We start from the raw sequence: 13,234 nt of genomic DNA on the forward strand, positions 1-13,234 counted from the left end.
AAGTTTCTTTCTTCTTCTTAACAGAGGGACAAATTGATCTAGAAAAAGAAGAATTTCAAGAGTGGTCAGAAGGAGGGGGTTCTCAAGGACCCAACGATAGAAAAGAAAAAACCTTCTACTACTTCTACAAGGAAAGAAAATGATGTCTTGTGTGGACCAAAGATCAATAATCAGGAAAAGCCTCCTCCAAAGCCAAATGCGGTTGCAGTTCTAGTAAAGGAAATGAAGATTTTGGAGAGAGTGGAAGTTATAGATGTGCCACTTCTGAAGCAAAATGAGGTTGTTGTTTCTATAAAGTCAATGGAGATTCTAGAGAGAGTGGATATAATAGATGATGTTGGGAAAGCTGCCTTTCAGCTAGTAAAGCTAGTGGAAGAATCTATGGCATTTTTTGATGATAGGAAGGAGCTAGTTTTTGAAACCAGAGAAGATGAGACTGAAAGTGGGGAGAAAGAATTTTGTTCTAGCATCTTAGATAGCATAGATGTTCTTTCTAGTGAAGGTATAGTCTTGGTTTTAGATTATTTTATTGAGGATAGTACAGTAATGGTTGGGAACCTCTAGGACTCGGAGATAGAGAATCAATCAAAGGTTGGGGGGATCTTATCTCTATCATAGATGATGAGTTAGTGAAGGAAAAACAAGTGGAGCCATTGAATATTCCCATGACCCCAAGGAAGGCCTTAACTATATCTCACTCTTTGGATAAAGAGTTGGAGAGGGAAGCTTCTTTATCACCAAAGCCAAGAAAGAAAAGCTATAGGGAGCCATCTATGGCTTTGCCAATTGAGACAAGAAGCAATAGCACACTATATGTGGGACTTCAGTCTAGAAGAGGAAGAAGATCTGAAAAACAAGCTAGAGAGGAGGAGACCAAAAGAAGTTTAGCAAATGGGCATCAAAAAATTCTTTTGTAATGTACTACGACTACAAAATGAAGTTAATCTCATGGAATATAAGGGGCCTTACTGGTGCCCATAAGTAGGAAATTATTAGGAACATGATTAGAGATTAGAGACCTGATATTATGTTGGTTCAAGAAACTAAGATGAAGAAAGAGTTTTTGGGGAAAATCAAATTGATGCAGGAGCATCTAAAGGTATAAGGGCAATCCTATGTCACCTAAAAAATGTACTTAGACTTAGTTTCTATTTCATGTCTTTACATTTTTGGATACCCATTTGGCTCAAATAAAGGTTCCAACTCTCATAGTTCAACTATTAGTGCGTTTGAAAATCTTGAAAAAATAGGAGCATGTATTTGGGCCATCATTTCGATAAACTAGAAGGTGTGAATTGGCTAGATGAATGTAATCATGATTTAGAGCATTCCAAAAAAAGAATCAGTTCAATAGGCCCCATGGTTTGAAAGTTATTGCAATTTTTCAGGTTTTGGAGACCTCCTAAGAATGCTTCAAAGTCAGGTTTGGGGAATTAAATGACCTTGAAAAGGGTCAAAAAATGAGGGACAAGTGAAGTTGGTCCATAGGGCTATAGAGCGCTTCGAGAGCTTTCTGAAAATGTAAACGGTTCATCAATCGGAGCTATGGTTCAAAAGTTATGCCTCCCGAAAGTTCGACTACCGTTTCTGGATTCTTCTAGATTTGCACCGAATTCTAATGCAGCTTCTGAAACCTTCTATTTCGTCGATGGATGCCTACTAGCACTTTCTAGAATGTACTCCTAGTCCTTAACCCTTTGGGGTCTATTTAAGGAGATTTCTGGCATTGTAAAAGGTAGTGCGGAGTGGAGTTTGAGAGAAGGTGCCATAAGGAGAATTTATCTCCAAATTTATGCTATTGTAAGCCCTTAGGGCATGTTCTGAAGTTTATTTTCTCTGTACTATTTGTACTAGCTTATTTTATCAGTTAATATAATTTCCCTTTTCTGTTGTGTCCATTTTGTTCTTGGGTTGTGTCCCCATCAAGTGGTATCAGAGTGGGTTTTCCTGAGTGTGTAGACAGAGCACCGACTGTGAGGTAGTTTGCACCAGGACCGTGTGGATGTGGGTTCGAGTTAGAAGATGCCTCCATGAAGAGAGCATGGAGAAAGGGCCAGAGCTATTGATCCTGAGGAGGTTAGAGCCCTCTAGAGGCAAGTACAAGCATTGCAAGAGGAGCTTCGTAGAGGAGCAAATGCTGTCCCAGGTGACAATAGTGAGGATGACAATGAAGAGGAAGTAATGGGACCAGAAGAGGAAGTTGACAGGGAAGTTCTGAATCCTGTAGAGGAAAGGCTTTTTAGGGCCATTACTAAGTTTGGGAAAAGACCTACAATTGAAGTGGGTATATTTTCAGGAAATCTGAAACTAGATGAGTTGATCGATTGGATCAATGAACTAGAAGAATACTTTGAGTATGAGGATATAAGGGACCCAGATAGGGTTAAGTTTGCAAAGGCCAAACTGAAAGGCCATGCCAAAATCTGGTGGCAAGAGGTTCAACTAGAAAGACTTAGAAGAGGAAAGGAGAAGATCAAAGGATGGGATCGCATGGTGGACAAATTGAAGAAGCAGTTCATTCCTGTGGACTACGAGCTTGATCTGTTTAAGAAGATGCATGGGTTAAAGCAAGCAGGAAGATCAGTCCAAGAATATACAGAGGAGTTTTACCGACTCTTGATTAGAGCGGGGCATGTGGAAGCAAATAAGGAGAAGGTTGCTCATTATATTAGTGGGTTGCAACCTAGCATCGAGGAGGAATTAAGTTTGGTAAGAATGACCAGCATTGAAGAGGCATACCAGTTTTCCCTATGAGTTGAAGAGAAGCTGAATAAAAGGTTTGAAGGAAGACAAAGAGGGCATGGTCAAGGAGGAAGGGGAAGCAGTAGATCATCTGGAGGCCGCAATGAAACTCAAAAGAAAAATGAAGATGTGGGTACTAGCAAAAACCAGAGGAATGAGGGTTTCAACCGCTCCCATGATCAAGACTTTGGAAATCAAAGAGGAAGAGGTAGAGGATGTGGACAAGGAAGAGGAGGCTTCCGTGGTACCTGTTTCCATTGCAATGAAGAAGGTCATCATGCCTTTGAATGCCCTCAACGACAAGGAAGGACAGATAGGAGAGCTGAGTGCCAAGCTAGGGTTGCTCATGTGGATAAGGATGCACAATCATCACATTCAGAGGATGCAAAAAGAGGAGAGACCTTGGTAAATGAAAGAGTCCTACTAAGTGGTGAGAATGAACTAGGAAAAAGAAGGAGTTTGTTTTGTACCAGATGCAAGTGTGAGGATAAATGTTGTGACGTGATCATTGATGGTGGTAGCACTGATAACCTGGTATCAGAAGAGATGGTCTCTAAGCTAAAGCTCAAGAGGGAGAAACATCCCCAACCCTATCAAATTTCTTGGGTAAAAGATGATCATAAGGTCCTGGTAAGTGAACAATGTTTAGTAAAATTCAAAATTGGGAGTTACCATGATGAAGTTCTCTGTGATGTTATTTCGATGGATGTTTGCCATCTATTATTGGGTAGACCATGGTAGTTTGATAGACATGCAATACATGATGGACATGCAAACACATACTCTCTGACAAAGGATGGAGTTTGCCACAAATTGAAGCCCATGATTAAGGAAGGTGAAAAGGTATGTAACAGTGCTAGGATTTTTCTTGTTGATGGAAGGAAGTTTTTAGATGGCATAAAACATCAACATATGTGCTATGCTTTGATTCCTAGGAAAGATAAAGAAGGTAGTAGTGCAATACCATTTGAAGTTTTAGATTTACTAGGGGAATTTGGATATATTATCTCTGATAATGTTCCAGATGGATTGCCACCAGTAAGGAAAATCAGTCATCAGATAGACCTGATTCCAGGAGCTAGTTTGCCTAACAAGGCTGCTCACAGGATGACTCCTACTGAAACAGAGGAGCTAAATAGATAGGTTCAGGAGATGTTGAGGAAGGGCTTGATTCGAGAGAGCCTGAGTCCATGTGCAGTACCTATAGTACTTGCACCAAAGAAATATGGAGAGTGGAGGATGTGTATAGATTCTCGAGCTATAAATAGGATAACCATCAAGTACCAATTTCCTTTGCCAAGGATGGATGATCTTATGGACTGCTTGAGTGGAACTCAATACTTCAAAAAGATAGATCTGAAGAGTGGTTATCATTAGATATGGATTTGAGAAGGAGATGAGTGGAAAATAGCCTTCAAGACCAAGGAGGGTCTTTATGAGTGGTTAGTCATGCCCTTTGGATTGACGAATGCCCCAAGCACCTTCATGCGGCTCATGAATGAGGTACTTAAGAAGTTCTTGGGAAAATTTGTTATTGTCTATTTGGATGATATTTTAATTTTCAGCAAGACTTTGGAAGAACATTTACTGCATATTCGTAGTGTCCTTGAAAGGCTAAGGGAAGAGAAACTATTAATTAATCTAAAGAAGTGTGTCTTTGCAAAAAGGGAGTTAGTCTATTTGGGATTTGTTATATCACCTGAAGGTCTCAAAATGGATCCAGAGAAGGTAAAAGCCATCTTGGAATGGCCTACTCCAAGGTCTGCTACTGAGGTAAGATCATTTCATGGTCTGGTTAGTTTTTACAGGAAGTTTATTAAGAATTTCAGTGGCATATGTGCACCCCTAACTGATACAATAAGAGGGGATAGAAAAGAGTTCAAATGGACTGCAGCAGCTGCGAGAAGTTTTGAATTAATGAAGAAGAAGGTGACTGAACAACCTGTGTTGGCACTTCCAAATTTTAGAAAAGTATTCCAGGTGGATTGTGATGCTAGTGGTAGTGCTATTGGGGCTGTATTAAGCCAAGAAGGTAAGCCTATTGCATATTTTAGTGAAAAATTGAATGATGCAAAGAAGAAGTATTCTGTTTATGATCAAGAGTTCTATGCAATAGTTCAGGCCTTAAAGAAATGGAGGCATTATTTATTGCCAAAGGAATTTGTTTTGTATACTGATCATTAGGCATTACAGTACCTAAATAGCCAAGGTAAATTAAATCAGAGGCATATGAAGTGGGTAGAATTCTTGCAGAGTTATACATTTGTGTTGAAGCATAGAAGTGGAAAATCTAATAGGGTTGCCGATGCACTAAGTAGGAGACAGTTGTTGCTTACAAAAATGCAGGTTGAAGTAGTTGGGTTTGATGAACTCAAGAATTTGTACCCCAAGAATCCTAATTTTGCTGAAGCATGGAAAGCTTGTAAAGAACCTATTGCTGTAGATAGAACCAAGTGGTTAGACTATTTGATTCAGGATGGCATGTTGTTCAAAGGTAGTTAATTGTGCATTCTAAGGAGTTCCATGAGGGAAAATTTGATTAAGGAGAAACACAGTGGAGGGATGGCAGGACATTTTGGTCAGGATAAGACCATTGCCATTCTTAGAGAACATTATTTTTGGCCTCAAATTACACAAGATGTGAAGAAGTTTGTACAGAGTTGCCAGGTTTGTCAAGTTGCCAAGGGGTTTAGTCAAAATACTGGCCTATATCAGCCATTTCTTGTTCCATCAAGGCCATGGGAGGACATAAGTATGGATTTTGTTCTTGGATTGCTAAGGACACAAAGGGGTAATGACTTAGTATTCGTGGTGGTTGATAGGTTCTCCAAAATGGCACATTTCATTCCATGCCACAAAACTCATGATGCTATCCATATTGCAGACCTGTTTTTCAAAGAGGTGGTAAGACTACATGGTCTTCCAAGGTGTATAGTTTCTGACAGAGATACTAAATTTGTGGGGTATTTCTGGAGGACATTGTGGAAGAAGTTAAGAACAGACTTGAAATTTAGTTCCACGCACCACCCACAGACTGATGGCCAAACAGAAGTGGTAAATAGAAGTCTGGGCAATTTGCTGAGATGTTTAGTTGGAGATAAGCCCAAGGGATGGGATTTGATTCTACCACAAGCAGAGTTTTCTTATAATAACTCTGTAAATAGGAGTACTGGAAAATCACCATTTCAAATTGTATATGGGAATAGCCCAAGGACTGCACCAGAATTGAGGAACATAGAAAAAGGGGAGAGGAAAAGTGTTGAAGCTGAGGAATTTAATGAACACATCAAGTGTCTACATGAGGAGGTTCAAGAACACATTATCAAGATGAATCAAGAGTATAAAGCTAGGCTGATCAAAGGAGAAGACATAAGGAATTCCAAGTAGGGGATCTAGTCATGGTGCACTTATTAAAAGAAAGATTTCCAGTTGGTACTTACAACAAGCTGAAAATGAAGAAATTTGGCCCCTGCAAAGTTTTGAAGAAACATGACTCAGGAAATGCATATGAGGTGGAGCTGCCAGATGGTATTCACATTTCTCCCATTTTCAACATTGCAGATTTAACAGAGTATCATGATGATGGTGCAGATGAGGAGCTGGTTTTAGAGCCATGTCCAATTCCTGCTTCTAAGAAGGAGGAGATAGAAGACATTCTAGATCATCATGTGGGTAGGAGTACCAAAAACAGGTATTATGAAGAGTATTTGGTCAAATGGAAAGGACGACCGATCGAGGACTCAACTTGGATTTCAGCAGCTGAGGTTTCCCATTTGGGATTTCCTCTACCATCCATAAAGTGACAGGGTCACTTTTCAATCTACCCTAGGTGTCTGATGCAGGAGCATCCATAGGTATAAGGGCAATCCTATGTCACCCAAAAAATGTACTTAGACTTAGTTTCTATTTCATGTCTTTACATTTTTGGATACCCATTTGGCTCAAATAAAGGTTCCAACTCTCATAGTTCAACTATCAGTGCGTTTGAAAATCCCAAAAAAATAGGAGCATGTATTTGGGCCATCATTTCGATAAACTAGAAGGTGTGAATTGGCTAGATGAATGTAATCATGATTTAGAGCATTCTAGAAAAAGAATCAGGTCAATAGGCCCCACAGTTTGAAAGTTATTGCAGTTTTTTGAGTTTTGGAGACCTCCTAAGAATGCTTCAAAGTCAGGTTTGGGGCATTAAATGACCTCAAAAAGGGTCAAAAAATGGGGGATGAGTGAAGCTGGTCCATAGGGCTATAGAGCGCTTTGAGAGCTTTCTGAAAATGTAAATGGTTCGTCAATCGGAGCTACGATTCAAAAGTTATGCCTCCCGAAAGTCCGGTTACCGTTTCTGGATTCTTCTAGATTTGCACCGACTTCTAACGCAGCTTCTGGAACCTTCTATTTTGTCAGTGGATGCCTACTAGCACTTTCTAGAATGTACTTCTAGTCCTTAACCCTCTGGGGTCTATTTAAGGAGATTTCTGGCATTGTAAAAGGCAGTGCGGAGTGGAGTTTGAGAGAAGGTGCCATAAGGAGAATTTATCTCTAGATTTATGCTATTGTAAGCCCTTAGGGCATGTTTTGAAGTTTATTTTCTCTGTACTATTTTTACTAGCTTATTTTCTCAGTTAATATAATTTCCCTTTTCTGTTGTGTCCATTCTGTTCTTGGGTTGTGTCCCCATCACAAATTTAGTAATACCGTGACTGGGGAAGCCTCAAATTTAGAGGGTACATCTAGAGGCTTGTTAACCTTGTACAACATCAAGCAGTTTAAACTCAATACTGCATATAATGATGGCAATATCCTTTTCTATAGGGTGTTTCATATGTATTCCAATGAAAGTTGGTTTTTGTTGAATGTATATGCTCCCAACAATAAGAGAGAAAGGAAGAATTACTAGTCTAAAGTTGGAGAGCTAGTGTAGACTAGTAACTTAAAGAAAGGTATTATCATGGGGGACTTTAATACTCTATTAGTGTATGAGGAGAAGATGGGTGGGTTGGCACCTAATTGGGAAAGTAAACAGGATCTCTGTAGTTTTATAAATAGCTTGGCTTTTTTAGATTTGGAACTTTTGGGAGGAAATTTTACTTGGTCAAATAAAAGAATAGGCAAGGAATGTATTTAGGTCAGACTGGATAGAGCTTTAATCTCCCCTGACTAGTTGCAGTCCTTCTCTTGTAAGTTATCTCTACTCCCAAGAATTAGCTCTGATCACTCACCTATTTCCCTTTTGGTTTCTCCTATTGAACCAAGAAGGAATTTTCCTTTTAGGTTTGAAAAGATGTGGACCTCTTACCCTGACTTATTAGACAAAGTGAAATTCTAGTGGGGGATAGATGTGGAAGGTACTGCTATGTTTAGAGTTGCTAGAAAGTTGAGTAATGTGAAGAGAATGATAAAAGTATGGAATAAAATGGATTTTGGTCATATTTTTCATGAGAATGAGGATATTTCTATTAAAATTTCCTCTATTCAAGATAATATTTAGCAGGAAGGTTATAATGATTTAAATAGGGAGGTTGAGCTATCTATATTATCTGATTTGCACAATATCATTAGTAAGGAAGAGAAATTCTGGTGGCAAAGATCAAGAATTAATTGGCTAATGGAAGGGGATTAGAATACAAAGTTTTTCCACTTATCCACTCTCAAACATAGAGAAAATAATAGAATTTTAGGGATTAAGAAAGGGTATGAATTGCTAACTCAAGAGAAAGGTATCTCTGCTAAGGCGATTTCCTTTTTCTCCTCTCTTTTTGTCTTGGGATCTCTTGTTATCTAAGATAGATCAAAATGATATTATGTCTTGTATTCCTAAGATTATCCAACCCCATCACAAAAAAATGCTTTAGGCTATCCCTAATGCTCAGGAAGTTAGGGAGGCTCTATTCTCTTTGCTTGTTGATAAATCCTCTGGCATGGATGGGTTTCCTACCTTCTTTTTCCAATTTTATTGGCAGGTGGTAATGGATGGTGTGTTGAAGGCTATTCAGGGATTCTTTGGAGCTAGGAGTATTCTAAAGGAGATAAATTACACTTTTTTAGTCCTCATTCCTAAATCTCCTTGGGCCGTTTCTCTAGCTAAATTTAGACCTATCAATCTATGCAATTTATTTTACAAGATTATTTCATAGGTGCTTACTTCTAGGATGTTGAAAATTCTCCCTTTGATTATTTCTCAGCAAAAAACTAGCTTTCCTGGTAGACGGATATTGGACTCGATCATGATGGTACATGAAGTAATACATTCAATGGAATCTAGTAAAAGAGAAGGTATGCTAATAAAACTAGATCTCTCAAAAGCTTATGATCAGGTTGACTGGTCTTTTCTTGATTTGGTGCTTCAGGCTTTTGATTTTGATTAGAAAGTTTATAAGATTATTTCCTAGATTGTTTCTACTTCTTCTCTTGCTATTTTGGTAAATGGTGCTCCTTCAATTTTTTTTAAACCCTCGAGAGGCCTTAGATAGGGAGATCTCCTCTTGCCAATTCTTTTCATTATTATGGCTAAATGTAGTGGAAGGCTAGTTGAGAAAAATAAGCATGAAGGAAGGTTAAAAGGGTTAAAACCTTCCTCTAGGTGTGCTCCTTTTTCCCATTAGCAATTCATGGATGATACAATTATGGGAGGGGATGCCTCTATTAAAGAGGCAAAGGTAATGAAGGAGATCCTTGATTTCTATACTAGAGGTTCGGGACAACTTATTAACTGGGATAAGAGCTCAATCTTCTTTGTTAATACTCTTGAGGTCAAACAGAGAAAAATTGTGAGGATCCTTGGACGTGGAGTGGGAAAGCTTCCTTCCACTTATCTTGGGCTCCCTTGGGAACTAAACCTCTTGACTCTTTCTGGAATGGGATCATTGATAGGTTCATAAAAAAGTTGGTGGGATGGAAAGGAGGTTTGCTTAGTCAAGCTGAAAAATGCCAACTAGTTAAATCCACTCTTCAAAATTTTCTTATGTATGCTTTGAGTCTTTTTGGGATACCAATTAAATTTGCTAAGAAAATGGAAAAAATTTAGAGGGACTTTTTATGGACTGGTCTTGAAGGGAGAAAAAGGTATCCTCTGATGGCTTGAGATAATGTTTGTCTTTGAAAGTGTTATGGTGGGTTGGGCATTAGGAAATTAACCCATCTTAATAAGGCCCTCCTGGAAAAGAAGATTTGGTGCATTTTTAATAGTATTGGAGAATGGAGAGATATCTTTGTTATTAAATACATCAAAAGACCTTCTCTTTAGTTTTCACTTAATAATGAGGATATTCCAAAGGCATCGATCATATGGAATGGTATTTAGAAGGCCAAGGATCTGGCTAAGGCTAGGGTTATTTGGAAATTGGGTAACAGGGAGGATACCCAATTCTAGTCTGATAACTAGCTAATCCAAGCCCCCCTTATTAATAATCCTATTTTTGAAATCTAGGAAAATTTTTTTATAAGGCAATTTGGGTTAAAAGTTATTAATTATAGAATTGGCCAGGAATGGAGAGATCTTTCTCTCATTTCTAAGGATCTTGAACCAATTATGACAATGTTAAATTCTATGGTTTTCAGCAATAGAATAGATGAGGTTATTTGGGGGGATAATCCTAATGGCTATTATTTTGTTGCTTCAGGCTATAAGTCTCTTTGGAGTTTAAAGGAGAAACCCCCATGGGTGACTACATGGATACCTGGTCTTATTCCAAAGATCAATATCTTTTATTGGTTGGCTCTTCAAAACAAAATTATAACCCAAGATAACTTAATAAAAAGAAGCCATATTTTTCCCAATAGATGTATTTTATGTAAAAGCTAGATGGAAATGGGTAATCATCTATTCATCCACTATCCTTGTTCAGGGGAGGTCTAGGATTTCTTAACTAAGGACTTAGGGATTTGCTGGTGCATGTCAAAAAAATTTCTAGATTTCTTTAGTCAGTGGAAAAGTTTGTGCAAATTACTTGGATTTTTCCTCATTTTTACTGGGGAATATGCAAGGAAAGGAACAAAAGAATTTTTAGAGAAAAAGAGGAGCCTACTTTTGTTCTTCGGGAAAAGATTTATAGGAGCATCAAGGAAAATGACTAGGTTAGGAAGGGGGGAGATATAGAGAATGAAGGTAAGAAGAAGGAGAAAGAAAAGGATAGGAGGACAAAAAGATAGGAAGTACAATGGCTTCTTCCCTGAAAGGGACAACATAAAGCAAACTTTGATGGTGCTTCTAAAGGTAACCTTGGACTTTGGGTTGTGGAGGAGTTATAAGGAATAATTTTGGAGAAGGTGTGGCAACTTTTTCTCTTCCTTTGGGAGTCCAAACCAATCATTTTGCTGAAACTAGTGCTGCTTGCCAATCTGTTAAGTTGGCCTTTGATATGGTTATAAGAAAACTTTGGTTAGAAGGGGACTCTAAAAATATCATAAATTGTATTAATCATATTTCTCAACCTTCTTGGTCTATTGCTAACTTAGTTGAAGAGACCTATGCTATACTTGATAAATTTGAAAGTGTCTATGTCACACATGTGTTTAGGGAAGCTAACTCCATGGCAGACTGGTTTGCCAATGAGGGTGTCAAGCTAGACAAGTTGTTGACATGGCATTCAGGAAGGAATATTCTGGTAGAAGCCAAGAGTCTCATCAAACTGGAAAAAATCTAGGGGTGTACAGTGGAGATCTAATTGCTATTATGATTATTTATGGATACTGGGGAATGAGTTCAAGTAATAAAGGTATTTACAAAAATTCAAGCAGTTGAGGTTATTTGTGTCATTTCAACAAGTATTGTGGGTCAAAATTTTCTTTTGCTACATTTTATGGGGTAATGTAAAAAAATTTGACACTTTTTAGAGGAATAGAAACCAAATTTTCCATAGGTCTAAGAAGGGTTTGCAGAGAGTAGAGTTTATGAGATTTGCTAGATTTGAGAGTGAAGAGATGGTTGGTGAACGAATTAGGAAGGAGCCTATGGGGGATATGGAAAAATGGAAAAATAGGGTAAAGTTTGGGAAAAACTAGAGAAGGGAGATATTGAAAAATACATTGCAAAACTCCATGTTTTTGACCTAGATGTTACAAATAGCATGGTGAATTCATGGAAGGATGGGAAGGTGAAAGTGAATGGTGTTCTTTTCAGGTCACAAAGGAAGTAGTTGCTACTATGTTTGAAATCCCAGCGGAGGGTTTTAAATTCTTCATAGATAAGAAGCTATTGACGAACATGGTGAAGGATTTTGTGAAGATCTTGGAGGAGAAGAATGACCTATTTAAATGCAAGATGTACTATGAAATGGAGTCCATCAAGAAACTTTGGAGGTATGTCTTACGAGTTGTTATTGATTACATCACTCTAGATACCAGATTTGATCAAGTGAGAACGTATCATTTTCTTCTTCTTAATCACTTCTACCATGATATTAAAATTTCCTTTCCATACTATTTATTTACATCTATGAGTAAGGCTATTTCTAGTTTCAAGAAGAAACCCTCAGTTAATCCTGCTCTGCATGAGGGATTATTATTGTTAATTCATGAGTATTTCAAAGCTTAGACAATTAGCAATAACCCTTCGCATGATGCAGATGCTACTAAAGACATGGGTAGCTCTAGTTTTTCTTCTAATTTTGATGACATCTAGAGTATTAGCTCAGAGGGGGAGGATCCTTAGGTAAGACAATTAAAGGAAAGGATACAAAGTCACCTTCTACCATAATCCCTCAAACAAAGAGTCCCAGAGGACATCAGCAAAATTTTTTAGGTTAGGATGATAAGGAAAGGGAGGACATGGTTTTTGATTAAGAGGGAAAGGAGGAAAAGGTTATCAAATTAGAAGATCTTGTAGGGAAGAAATGGAAGAGGGAAATAGGTATAGATGAAGAGAGGGTTTTGAGCTAGGGGTTGGATATTTTGACTATTCCACTTTCCCCTATTCATTCCCAGTTTCAACCCTAGGAGCAAGAAAAGGAGGATATTGGGGGTGAGGGTGGTGAAGTAGTAATGAAGGAAAGGTGAAAAGCTTGGAAGAAATTCAAAGTCAGAACTGTGACAATGGGTATTGTAAGAGAGGTTATGAACCCCTAGATTTTGGTAGATAATCAGGACCAGTCCAAGTTTGAAGAACTCATTGATCCTACTATTGTGGAAATAACTGATAATGCAAGGGATATGGGTATGAATTTATTGAATAATGCTCGTAACAACATGATTGATAACTTCAGATCAATCAAGTGGCTCTATCATGAGTTGGAGGAGTTTAAGGAGAAGATTGGACATATGGAGAGAAATAAGAAAGAGCCAGGTTACTATTATCAGAAGGACCAATAATAGGTGGCAAACCTACTATTACAAATCTAGAAAGTATAGGATCAAATGAATGATCTTTGAATTTTTTGGGAGAAAGTATAAGGTATATAGTGAGAAGGCATCCTATACCAAGGTATATAACATCTAGATTTCCTATACCCTTCAAAATAACTTCAAATTTAAATCCTATGTAAGTGATGAAATGTGG

General features: G+C 38.1%; 1 pseudogene; it reads left to right on the forward strand.

Annotated features, from left to right (window-relative positions):
- The first annotated feature begins 222 nt into the window (after positions 1 to 222).
- Positions 223 to 13,234, forward strand: part of LOC149534710 (carotenoid 9,10(9',10')-cleavage dioxygenase 1-like) — a 38,184-nt pseudogene continuing 25,172 nt past the window's right edge.

The sequence above is a fragment of the Cupressus sempervirens genome, chromosome 10, assembly GCF_028749045.1.
Source record: "Cupressus sempervirens isolate cs-2001-9-10 chromosome 10, ASM2874904v1, whole genome shotgun sequence".
Lineage (NCBI taxonomy): Eukaryota > Viridiplantae > Streptophyta > Pinopsida > Cupressales > Cupressaceae > Cupressus > Cupressus sempervirens.